We start from the raw sequence: 13,302 nt of genomic DNA on the forward strand, positions 1-13,302 counted from the left end.
CTAATGGGACCAGTTAAATCCTAAGCTTTTCATCCTTCTCCCTTTGATATGTCACTGACAATTTGGAAAACAAAAGTGCATGTATATTTACCCTTCCTGTCAAAGCTAAATAGTACTGAAGTCTGCAATACCAAATGTTTGTTATTTGTAACTTTGGCTGTTTCTGACTCTGATATTTTTCTGACTTGGATTTGCTGAATTAGTCTTAAGTTTCTGCAATGTTTGATATCCTTAATTCTTGATGTGAAGGGGGAGTAACTCCCATACTTTTGAAGAGATCATATTATAGAGCATCCTTATTTTACAGTGATATTCAGCAGAGATTGATCCTTTAGATTGTGCTCACTCTTCTTTGCCTGAGTTATCAAACTTAGAATGAAATTAGTGAAATAATTACTTATATTAATGAATCAATACATATCGTCTGTCAATTATTAATTGCAATCACTTTAATTACCATGATCAGGCAAATTTACATGCACGTTTGTAAGGAATATTGTCACCTTCTTTGGCCTTTTAATTGTTAAAATATTAAGCTGTATCTCAACCCTCATACATCATTCATAGAATTTTTTTTTTTACTGATTGCTTCTTTTCTGACATCATTATGACACTGACACAGAATCGCTGCCTGCACAGATCTGAATCCAACTGTGTTAATTTTTGTCTCCCTGAAAAGGCATTTGGGAAATCAGCCCCTTCATTTTGTCAAACACTTGTTCTTCCATCTACAAAATGCCATTGCTGAGTGAATACCATAGCATGCAGCCATACAGGCATGGTTGTGCCAGGCATGTTGCAAAATGAGTGAGTACTTGCTCTAAAGGTCTCCACTGTTTGTGGAGAGCTTGTGTTTCTGTTTATGCAGGACAATGTTGCAGGTGAGATATTTGCATATATCAACAGGAGCATTGGCAAAATCCCTGTTGGGCTGAACGGAGCATTGGTTTATTTTTTTTTTTTCTCCAAGGGAGGTACAGATGGACGAATATTTTTTTACTTTGACTGATTTAAAATGGTACAGTATAGGACTTACAGCATTCAATTTTTCTGTTTCTAAGACAGAGAGTGAAACAACAGATACTGTTCTGCTAGTCAAGGCAACTTACCAAATCCCATCTGAAAATAAAGGGTTCAATGACATGTTTGAGCAGAACAATATGTCTTGGCTTCTTGACCCCTTTTCAAGAGCCAGATGGTAAATGTTCTCTTGCCTGGGTTCTATGTGGAAAACAGGCAAGTTATTTTGCTAAGGAAATGGCAGGAGTGTCAGAATCAATAGAGTTGGAAATCTCACAGAATGTGCCTCCTCCTGACAGATCTAGGAAAGCTGAGGATAGTGGTGAGCTGTAATGAGGCAGTTGTAGAGAGCTGCAATTCTGCTCTGCAAACAGGGCAGTTTTTTAATGACTTCTCATGATGTATTCTTTTCAGTGTTTACATCATCACAAGGAATTGCATGGAAGTGGACTGCAGTACTATGGATTGTGCACCTTGAAATGTCTACAGGTAGTCTCCAGGCTCCCATGTTGAAAATAGGTACTGCTTGTACCTGACCACAGGGACACATTATAGCCTATAATGTAACGTCGTACTGCTTACAAAACTGCTGTTCGTTCCCATTATTTATTAAGGGATTATGGTTACATATTTAGAGATTCAGCCATACCTATCTGAATTTGATGGTTTTCACATGTGGTTTGTGTTTCCATGCATGTCAGCGGGAAGGTGGCATGGGCAGCCTGACATATGGAAATATCCCTCTTTGTTTTATAAAAGGCAATGCATGAAAAGAAGAAGGGAGCAAAGCACAGATGCTGGCTGCCATGGCACTTAGTATGTGGATGAGGATGCAACTGAATTGCGAGTTTTCCATGCTTTCCCCAATGATATAAACATAGAACAGATTTATGTTGCCTCCAATTTGAAATTCAACCAGCTTCTTTAAAACAAATTGCTGACTCCCATAAAGTAGAAGAATAATGGATGGAAACTTTTCTCATGTTTGAAGAGAAATGGGAAAGTACTTAAAAGTGATAAGGCATTGTAGAATGATTTACAGGATTGTTTTGGGGTGGGATTTTAAATCACTTCAGTCCTTATAGGATAATTAAACTGCTTAGAACATGGCCTTTTCAAGATAACTGGTATGACTGCAAACCTCTATGATTATATTCAGAAATATATTTAAACTCAATTTTTAGCCACGATGAAACATTTTTAAAAGCCTATTTAAATATGGAAGCAAATGAGTATATGTACTATGTACCACTTTTTCAGCCACACTAGCCAGGTTTAAAAGCAATACAGTTTTGCAAACAGGAGTTTGGAATTCATTTAAAAAGATTTACCAGCTCATGAAACTAGACAGAGGGATTCAATTAAGTTTATTGGAAATGAGAGGTAGCTTGGATTAATCTTGGATGCTAGATTAGTTGATGAATGTAGCTCTTTTTGCTGTTCTCAGTGGATATTAATTTGTGGTGCTGTGTTCATTTTTCATAGAGATATACCATGTATTTTAAAGATTTTTCAGACTTGAGCTACTTAAACATTCTTCTTTTTGGCTACTTTGTTTTGTGATGTATTCTGCTTTTTATGGTTATTGTTTTGTAAGTCACAAGATAACCAAACTCACAAGATAACTTCAGATTCTTTACCTTGGATGACTGTGTTCAGAGCACCTACCAAATAAAGAGTACGAAGCCCCAACTCTAAAAGAATTTGTGATTTCCTCCCCTCCAAAAGCAATTATTCAAAAGAAAACATTCAAATAATAAACCACCCAATTACAAAAATACATTAAGTAAAGGTCAATCACACCAGTGCTAAGAGAATAGTAAGTATAATAATGGAAAACACAGTTGGGTTTAACATTTTGGAATATAAAATTTTCTCAGTAGCCAAGAAACGCGTTCCCTGGAAGCAAGCCTTGATGAGTCCAATTTGTTTACCATTTCTCATGGACTTAAATGCTATTGTGTGCCCTGGACAATGCAATTCCATTTTCAGACTAAGGTCAAAATCTGTTCTTATTGCTTTCAGTAGTGGTTCTATCTATGCTTTATGGTATTCACCATTGTTATGATGAAAGCCTATTTCAATGTGTGGGCAGCAATAGAACCACCATTTAGGTGAAAGCTCTTTTATAAAAGCATGAATATTGATTCCTTTAGAATTCAAACTTGTTTGTAATATAGGAAAAGCCCTTATTCTAAATATGTCTGGTAAATGAATGTTTGAAAAAAGAACTTTCCTATAAGTCCAAACTTTTTTTTTTTCCAATGGTGAGACATAACTTTCATTTAAAACCACCCCTCACACATGCTTGTTTTTCTTTCTACATCTTTTGTTCTCGTTAGAAAAGATGGCTTTTGTTCATTATTCAGTTAAAAGTAGTCTATTTCAGATATTTTTGAAAACAGTGCTTTGTTGGAAGTCCAATTTCCATATTTTAATCTGTTATTACATCACATAATGAATGATGGGACATATTCTCAACAATGTGGACCTCTGCCATTTTAAAACAGTGAATCTGCCCAATTTTATTGATTTTAGCATTGGTTTCCAAAGAGAAAAGTTACCTGAAATGTAAATCATAAGCATAAAGACTTTATTCTGTAAGATATTTCAAGAAAATATATAAGAACTTTAGGTTCTTCTGTTTTGCAGATGTTTCAACCATGCCAAATCTATTTAGGCTCTGGAGCAGGATGTGGAAAATGTATTCCTAAATGAAAGAATTCTATCAGAGTTATATAAAGCAATGTATTCACTCCCTGAGGTTTTTCTGTGGTAACTCCTACTACTTTGTGCCCATAGAGGCTGACACCTAACAGTTATGTAGGCAGGGCTGGGAAATAATAAAGACCTTAAGTCCAGAAGTTGTCAGGAAAACTGCAAGAGACAAAGAGCTGAGGAGATTCAAGTTGCAAGTTTGATGCTGCCCAAAGAACCAGAAATGCTGTATGTTAGAGCTAAGCTTATGTCACAGACAGATTTATTAGACTAACTGCCAATTTATAGTCATTGTTCTGTCCTTGTCACAAGTACTGTCCAACAGATCTTTCTGGATCTGCTCTGTGTTTACTTATGTACAATATTAATTTTGTACTTCGTTATTAATACTTGCATTGCTTGCTAACGACTTAAGATTCAAATGTTTTTTAAAAGAGATATTTCCAGATGGTGCTCTAAATTTGTGCCTTTTAATGTTAATATTTTCACAGTTAAGCAGAAAGCAAATTTGGCTTTCTGAAACCAGTATGCTCGTATTTCAGACATGCTTAAACTTACATACGTGTGTATATGCACACTGATATAGTAATTTCTAAGCCGTGAAGGGGTTGTGTCCATCTGCAATGACATTTCCCATTCTTCTGCCCTCTCTTATTTTATAGAGGCAATCTTCTAACAGTAAGATGAAGATCGGACTTTTCTTAAAACCAACCAGTACTGTTTGTGTATGATTACATTGGAATATATTAGAAGATGGCCTTCCTTAATATTTCTAAATTTGTTGTTAGTGGCACAGCACAATCAAGTGTGTCAGTATTAGTCAGACTCCATTAACTACCTTCTCAGTGAATGGCTGTACTGAGATATAATAAATAGTAATAAGAATATTCTTCTCTTTCTGTCTTTTGTTCTTTTGTATTTTCTGTCTTTACTTCTCTAGCTTTATGTTTACCTATGTCCAAGTAAGGTTTTAAAGCATAAACATGTTGATTTTAGTGGAATATTGATAAAGCATTAAAATAAGTAATGGGTTTTATACTATAACCTTCTCTCTGGCTTTACAGTGTAGTTGGAATGAACAGATTTTTCAGCTGGGACAGAGGTTGTAGCCTTAAAGCTTCTATGCTTCAATAGCTACCAAAGTTCCTGCCATTTTCTAAAATGATCTGTTTCCAGTGGGCATGTGAAGCACTACTTAGCAAGATAGCCCACAGTCTATGACTTCCATTTCACGCTTCAGTGTTTTACTGTTATGTGCACACTTAAAGTGCAATGAATGCTGTTTGTTACCACTCAGATGGTGATACAGTGTAAAAGTATCTGTTAAAGAAGATTTCATTTTAACTCTGTGCTTTTCACTAAGAACGTTGCACGTGCCAGTTGGTTGCATGTGATAAGAGAGGTGCTAAACTTATGTTTACTTTATTTTTGCTTTTTTTTTTTTTTTCTTTTTTTCTGATGCTCAAATGAGGTTAGACAGTAGCTCTATGGCATTTGGGTTCAAATTCTCTCTGCAACTGGGCCACGGACACACATGCAACTCACCTGACACCCGATCTTTATTTCACTTGTTGGATAGAAGAAAAAAACCTTAGGTACAAAAGACAGCTTAAGGACAGATCTTTGAAACTTGACCAGATTCGTGTTTCTGTACTGAGGTAACCATCCAGGAAAACACTCTACTATTGCCATGGCACCAGATATTACGCTTAATTGCCAACCGTAAGGCAATTATTTAGGCATTTTGTTTAAAACTGGAGAATGAAATGATAAAAAGTTCTGTATACATTTCAGTTCTCTGAAATAGAGACAGTGGTATTGATGGGCATAATTGTATTGATTGCACCACAACTTTGTTTATCTGTACTTGAAGAAATCTCACTACTTTACAAGTAGGGAACTAGACCAGCAGAAATCTGTATTCAAAGGATGCAGTAGCAATTTTACTATTAAAAACTATTCCAAAAATCTAAGCATAGTTACTGTGCCTGTATTATAAAGGAAAAGAATTATAGGACACAGAATTAAAGAAACATACATTCTTCAGCCTAGAATTTTTGTCTTGTCTGGCTCCGAGGCAGTGTCAGCTTGATTTGGTCTTTTAGTGAGCAGCAAGAAAAAGAAAACTATATTTTTCAAGAATGGAGGGGATACAAATGATACTTTTTTAGCTGATGTGTTTAGCACCAAGATCATTTTATTTCTCCTGCTCTATCAATCTATATTACAACTGCTCTATTTTGTTTTGGGACTTATTTTGAGTTCTGTCTTTTTGGTGGGCTAGAGAGGCTGTGACATGGAGCCTCTGCATCCAGCAGAATTAAAAGTGGTTATTGAGGCTGGGCATGAAGCAAATAATGAATGCCACAATTAATGCTAGCAAGCATTCTGCAGAATGTTAATACAGCCCTACAGCCCTTCAAGTTCTGGGAACCAAGGCCAGGATGTTCCCAGGGTACAAAGTGGAAAGCAGAATATTTTCAAAGCTATGACTTACTAAATACTAATTAGTTTACCAGTGGTACACTATTTACTTTCCTAATTACCAATCTCATTTGCTTTTGCTTTACAGAAAAAGGATGTGGAACGTGTATGGTTAATTACAAATATTTACCCAGGACATTGTCAATATGCCATTTGAATGTTGTAGGTATAATCATTACTTTCTAATGTATATGCTCTCTGTACAAAAATCTGTCTTTAATGTGCAGGTTTTGAAGATGTCTAAACTCTTTGGTGCATCTAAGAGCATAGAGGAAATGTATGGTCACTATCCAATGTGATACCAAAACTTTAACGAGGTCATTTCTTAGATATCTACCATCCTGCATCCATAAACAGAAACTCACTTCCACCTAATATGGCAACCTTTTATTGCATTAAAATATTAAATATTACACTGTCTAAACCCATGCCAGGAAAAATAGCACCGGTCATAATAAAGGCAGTAGTTTTAATTCTAGGCAGGTATTTCACAGGATTCTTTAAATATTCATTATGCATATGTCTAAAAGTCAGTACATACTCTTAAAATTTCACTACTAAGCTTTTCAAGGTCCTAATTAAAATAACCATATGCAGTAGCTGATATCCTCTCTTTCTATACTTAATACATTCTTATATTATAACTGCAGTAATCTGGATCAGGGTGTAAGAAAGGTGAATGAGTTTTATTTCTGCCTGACAGCATTTTGTAAAATCCACGTTGCTGCTGGATGAGAAGCACATACCAGCACCTGCTTTCTTTTTCTCCTTGGGCATGTTATGTTTTCCTTCAATGATTTTTTTCTTAGTGCTATTAGCTTTTAAGGCCACTTTGGCTGGAAAAAGCATTACACTTAACATTTAATTGAAAAAGTGTAAAGGAGGGAAGCAAAAATACATTTTGTTCTTTTATCTGTGCATCCTTTTTATATTATTGATACAGAAGGAGATAGAGATGGCAAAAACATCACATACATGTATGAAGCATCCCTGCTAGGCAAACACAGAGCTTTGTAGCATCACAAAGGACCATTGCTATCCTGACTGCAGTTTTCCTCCGGGATGACTACATTGTAAAATAAACTCAAAGCATTATAAACTTCAAAAAGAGCTTTAGAGGCTTGCTCCATGACAGAGTGAGTCACTTGTGGCAGCCACAAGAAAGGTCTGTGGAGTTTGAGGTCCTGCTATGACATCTGAAGTGAGTAGTAGAGATTCGAGGGGATGACATAGAACAGGAGGATGAGGTAAGGGCTGACATGGTCAAAATCTGTATCAGAAAAACAGGCAAACAATTCTGCCCCCAAATACTCTTTCCAATTCTTAGAGAGATATTTGTCTTTTCATTACTTCAGACTTAATTGTTTCATCCCTATCTCAGGAGATCTGTCATCTAGGCAGCTCCCAAGCTATTTGGAGCAGATATAATACTGTGCAGTGTGGTACTCTGTAGTTGTACCTCACTTGGCTCTGAGCAAGCTGCCCCCAGGACTATGCTGTCACAGTGCCAAGTCTGGGCTAATTCGACCCCCTGGGAAATGGCTGTTCTTTTTGCAGGGCTGCTTCTGCCACATTGAGTGGTGGCAACTTGTCGGGGTGTCCCCTACCATGGCTCTGTTTGTGTACCTACACCCTGGATGCCTCTTCGATTATAGTCAGAAGCTGTAAGCCTACCTAGAGACCTATCCCTTTTTCTACTTAATAAACAAATGTCAAATGTCTGTTTTCAATGTCGATTTAGATCTTTGGATACTTCTAGAGATTACCTGGGCATGGCTTTTGTGGAGGTGTGTGTTAGTTTGTTTATTTGTTTGCTTCTAATATATGTGAATGAAATTGCTGCACTAGGATTTAAAAACCATCTCAAACCTCTTAGTCTGTCTCATGAAACCAATATTGTTTCTTGTTGATTTCTTCTCTGCTGGAAATACTCCTCAAACTTATCCAAATTTGACACTGAGAAGAGGATAGGAACGTGATTTACAGTAGAATGTCTTCAAGCTGTGTCATACTTCTCCATCGATGGCCATCTAGGTGATTTTATGTGCTGTGCATCAGTGCAATTCAAAAAGCTTGCCACAGCACCCCCTAGTTTGTCTACTGGTCAGGTAATGGTGAGGCTTCTATGTCAGTGAATAGATGTCTCATAGTAGATATCTAGTCTTCTGTGATTTATTTTATATAGTAAGGCAGATCTCACAGCCTCTCCTTAATATTCCAACTATGAGACTTAAGGCAACAGCAAAAAATGCTTTCAGGACAATTCTGGAGGAAGCCAAGCTTTAGGAGACTGATCCAACTTCTGCTGCTGAAGACTGCAATGTTCTAGCAGGCAGCAGTGTTGGTCCCTGCTGCTGGGAGAGTTACTAATGCAAATCTGGGATTCTACTAAGAGTTCCAGTCCGTTAAAAATCATACATGCTATTTAGGAGACTATAACAAAACTTTGTGCCCATCATAATTCCTCTATTATTTTCATATTTGGTTTCCAATTATTATTCTATGAAAACTCACTGTTAATGCCCAACTATGGATTTTGATGCTGTTCAAATTTTGAGTCAGATAACAGCAATACAGCTCTTATTAAAAAAATAATCATGAAACTTAAATGAGGCGCATAGCCAAAGAGGTGACATTTTATTCAGCTAGTGACAATCTTAGGAAGAAAAAACAATATCTTGTGAGGTTTTAATAGGCCATTCATCTCAATGGAGAAATCTATTTGAGAATCTGTAATGCAGCACAATTCAATGTGTTTGTGTCCCTCTCCTTAGCAACCTTTCCTTTATCATTCAAAGGAAGTCTTTCTTTTCTGTGCTTCTGCATCAGCAGTCCCAGCAGCCATAGATGTGATTATGAACCCCAAATGTGTCCAATATAAGTATTATTAGATAGTGAAATCCATGCATGCTACAAAGCCACATGGGATCAGTGGAGACGGTTAAAAAGAAAATGAATGCAGCTCACTGATCAATACGGTCTGTGATTTCTTGGCAGAATATTTATCCATTTTTACAGGAAGTATGCAGAATTTTGAATCCAGTATTTGAGTTCATCGCAGTCTGGAGTCTATATGTGTGAAGTTTAGTTTTCCTTTTTGCATGTTCCTTTCTAACCCATGCACCTTACTTAATTCCATAGTTTTTTTACTGGCTATGAAATATATTCCCAAATACTCAGCATGCCCATATTTGTTTTTTTTCACCTAGGATGTATTTTCCTACCAGATGTGTCCTATTATGAATGCACATTTTCCAAATATTGGATTATTCCAGCCACAGGACTCACAACCCTGTACCTTCCCCTGTGTGTTCTGATAATACACTGATAGCCTGTTGTCAGATGTGATTAATGTTACCTTTAAAAAAATGCAGAATGAGCCCTGCAGTGTATTTTATGCCCTATAGATTTATGTATAGGCTGTTAGCTTAGTTTTGGCCATTCTCCCACTGTTAATGAAATGAAAAACAGCCAACAGTGAACAGCTTGTGTCCTGTATAACAGTCCTTTAAACTTACTACATGCCACATCTTAGTGAGGTGGTGGTCAGCAGCTGCCCAGTATTTGGGCCTAATTCACTTCTCAGGTAGTCAAGAAAAAAGATTTGGATTCAAATGATACATCAATATTCAAATATTTGAATGGAATGAACAAAATGCTGCTTGCAGGACAGCCGAATTCACCTAGTGATAGGACCAGGGGGAATGGTTTTAAAGTGAGACAGAGGAGGTTTAGTTTGGATATTAGGAGGAAGTTTTTCACACAGAGGGTGGTGACGCAGTGGAACAGGTTGCACAAGGAGGCTGTGGATGCCCCATCCCTGCAGGCATTCAAGGCCGGCTGGATGTGGCTCTGGGCAGCCCGGTCTGGGGGTTTGGCGACCCTGCACACAGAAATGCATTGAAACTAGGTGATCAGTGTGGTCCTTTTCAACCGAGGTCATTCTATGCTTCAGTGAATCTATGAGTATGTTTGCATACTCAGATTTCTTATCCTCAGACCTCATGTTCCATTATCAGACGGCACTGCAAGGCACTGCTGTGCATCCTCTGCTATGGCTGGAGCTCTTGGGTCAGTCAACACTGCCCTGTTGCTGAGTCTGACAGAATGCAGCACTGGTGACTGGGGCCTTTGGCTCTCCTGAGCTGGAGCAAAACAGACAACTGACATTCCCCTTGAGGGAGCCGGGATGGTTCAGTCTGGAGAAGAGGAGGTTCAGGTGAGACTGTATCGCTCTGTCATGAGCTGAAAGGAAGTTGTATTGAGGCGGGTGTTGGCCTCTTTTTCCAGCTGACAGTAGAACAGAATGAGAGGTAATGGCCTTAAGGTACACCAAGGGAGGTTCCTGTTGAACATGAGGAAAAACTGCCACTCTGAGAGAGTGGTGAGGCAGTGGCACAGGCTGCCTGGGGCGGTGGGGGAGTCACCGTCCCCACCGGCGTTCAAGAACCGCGTGGCTGCAGCACTGAGGGACGTGGTTAGTGGGCACGTGGGGACATGCTGGACTTGTTGACCTTAGTGGTGTTTTGGAACCATTTTGATGCTGTCATCTGGTTACCTAAGGGCACAATAGTGGACCTGCAGTCTGTTGGTGAGGTGAAGGCTGCTGCCAGCCTACCAGGCCTGCAGCTCCTCATCTGCCTGGGCTTCCTGTCTCCTGCCTGGAAACAAGGTCTCTTCTCTCTCCAGCATGCAAGTAACATTTCTTCCACTTTTGTTCCTAAATGAAGCGTGAACCAAATTCTGAGCCACTGTTTTATCGTAATGTAGACATACATTTCCTAGTCCAGCTCTGCATGGAGCCTCTCCCACATCCTACAAAGAGAGCACCAGTCTCACTCTCCATCTGCATTAGGTGGAAGAGGTAATTACTTGCACCAACAGAATGAGCCCCTACCACTAATCCCTCTCTTGGACTTTAAGAAAACAGAGATGTCACAACTTTTCCAAACGGATACTTCCTTGCTGTAACCATCTGGGAGATAACTTAGGAGAAAGTTGAGAAGTGTGGGTGACACGACAAAAACTCACATTTAGCATGTGCATCTGCCCCTTTGCCACATAACCAAATACGTTCTTGAAGATGGATTGTTTGCAACTACTGTGGTGAAGAAGAAATTTCTCAGGCGGTCCCTAACAAATATAGAACAAGTGGCTACAAGACGTCACACTAAGGCCAGCAAACCAACACGCCTTACAGAAGGGTGTGCTTATTTCTGATAGAACACCCTTTGGGGCTCCTCTGGGTATTTTTGACTGATTTCTCCTCTGAACGTTCAGAGGTCTGACACAAGCAGCTCAGAGAGCTGTCCCTGATTACTGCCAGTATGAATATTTCCCAAGCGCCCACCTGCGTGGCATCTGAGCTCACCTCTTATGTTGGAGCAGGATTCAATCAGCGTTTGCACCAGCAAGCTGCCCACAGCTGGAAGCCGCTCCCTGGCAGGAAGCTCAGCATGGCTCGGGTTGGTGAGCAGAAGGGCAGTGCTGCTGCCAGACACATGCTGCTTGCAGGACAGCCGAATTCACCTCCGTGACCACCAGGGATCCCCACAAGCTGAATGGCTCACTGCCACGGTGGCATCCACCCAGAGAGGACAGGCAGAGAGGAGGAAGGGGATCTGGTACTTGAGGCAGCTCCAGCTCACAGCCCGTACCTCCCCGCTCCTGCCGTGTGCTCCCATCATTGCTGGGCCCAGGTGAGAGAAATGAAACCTCCCTGAAGTACCCCCCACCCTTGGGCACCAGGAAGAGCCACCGTCAAATGCGGAAACAGGACAGGCAACTGGAGAATATTTAGGATGTTTATTTCTGGAACTAATCTACTCTGTTCACTTGGAACCTAGGATCTCTATCTGCTATAGCATGAGTTGTGCTGATGTCCAACTCGGTCGCCTCCAGCTCCGCTGTTGCTAGCGGCGGGCTCACTGCCCGCTGATGCTGCAGGGCCTCGCTGTCTGTTTGGAGGGCTGCTCACGGGGCCCTCCTCGAAATCCAGCTCTGGTGGGAATGCAGCTGATGCTCTCCTTCGTACACCAGCGCTCCGCTTGAACCATTTCTGCAGACATGGGTACTCTTTCTTGAAACTGGGAATGTAGTAGCAGAGCAACTGCAAAATGCAGAGGAGAAGAGTTAGACGCCACCGTTTCCAGATTGCAAAAGACAAAGCTACTTTAAGTCATAATCAGAAATTTTAGGATTGTCAAAGCAGGAAAGCGGGTTTGGAAACCCAAATACCACCAACTTGCAGCCCCCTCAGGTGGGACCGGCCACCAATGCACCTGTCCCGAGAGGTGTCCTATGGGCAGGGGGACTGCGTACCTCACTGCAAACAGACGCGGCTGCGCCTGCTGGGCATTTTGCCCGAGAGGCAGCTGTGGGCAAATCGCTGTCCACGATGAAGAAGCCGTGCAGGTGGAGCTGGCGAACGAAGGCTTTCATGCAGCCGATGCTGGGGTTGTGTAGAGGTCCTGTCCTTCCCAGCACTTCTGCTTTGAAGAGGGTTTCCTCAATCACCATGGTGTTCTCATCGTCGCCCCACCAGATGGACTGGAAGCAGTCGCTGTCCACAATTTTACGGAGCTTTGTTAGAAAGCAGCAGGCCGAGTCATGGGCTTTGCAGGAGCCCTTGGTGGAAAGATCAAGCCATTGTCTTTTGGCACAGGATTGCTCCTGTGAACCCTGAGAAGTGTCTTCTTCTCGTGTCGGTCCTAAGGCAGCATCCCGAGCTGTTCTTTTACCCCGTCTTTGCGGGACAGAAGAAGCCGGGTCTGCCGAGCCAGCATTTGGAACAGAAACTCCAGGAGTTTCTGATGAAGATGTCTCCATCTTAATTATTAACTGTTTGCGCTGACAGAAATTTCTGTCCGCAGCGGTCTCCCCGGCCAACCAGGGTCGTCCTGCCAGCAGCAGGCTGGAGCGCAATGGCAGCCGTGGTGTGAGGCGTGGGGAGTGGGCTGGGATGGTCCCAGACGTCACCGTGGTGACCGTGCTGCACGACGGTGACAGCACAGACCGGTGACTGTTTGCTGGGGAAATGGGGTGGCGGCATCCTTGTTAATTATGGAAGGCCAAGCTGGA

This window comes from Tetrao urogallus (genome assembly GCF_951394365.1).
Source record: "Tetrao urogallus genome assembly, chromosome: 13".
NCBI classification, from domain to species: domain Eukaryota; kingdom Metazoa; phylum Chordata; class Aves; order Galliformes; family Phasianidae; genus Tetrao; species Tetrao urogallus.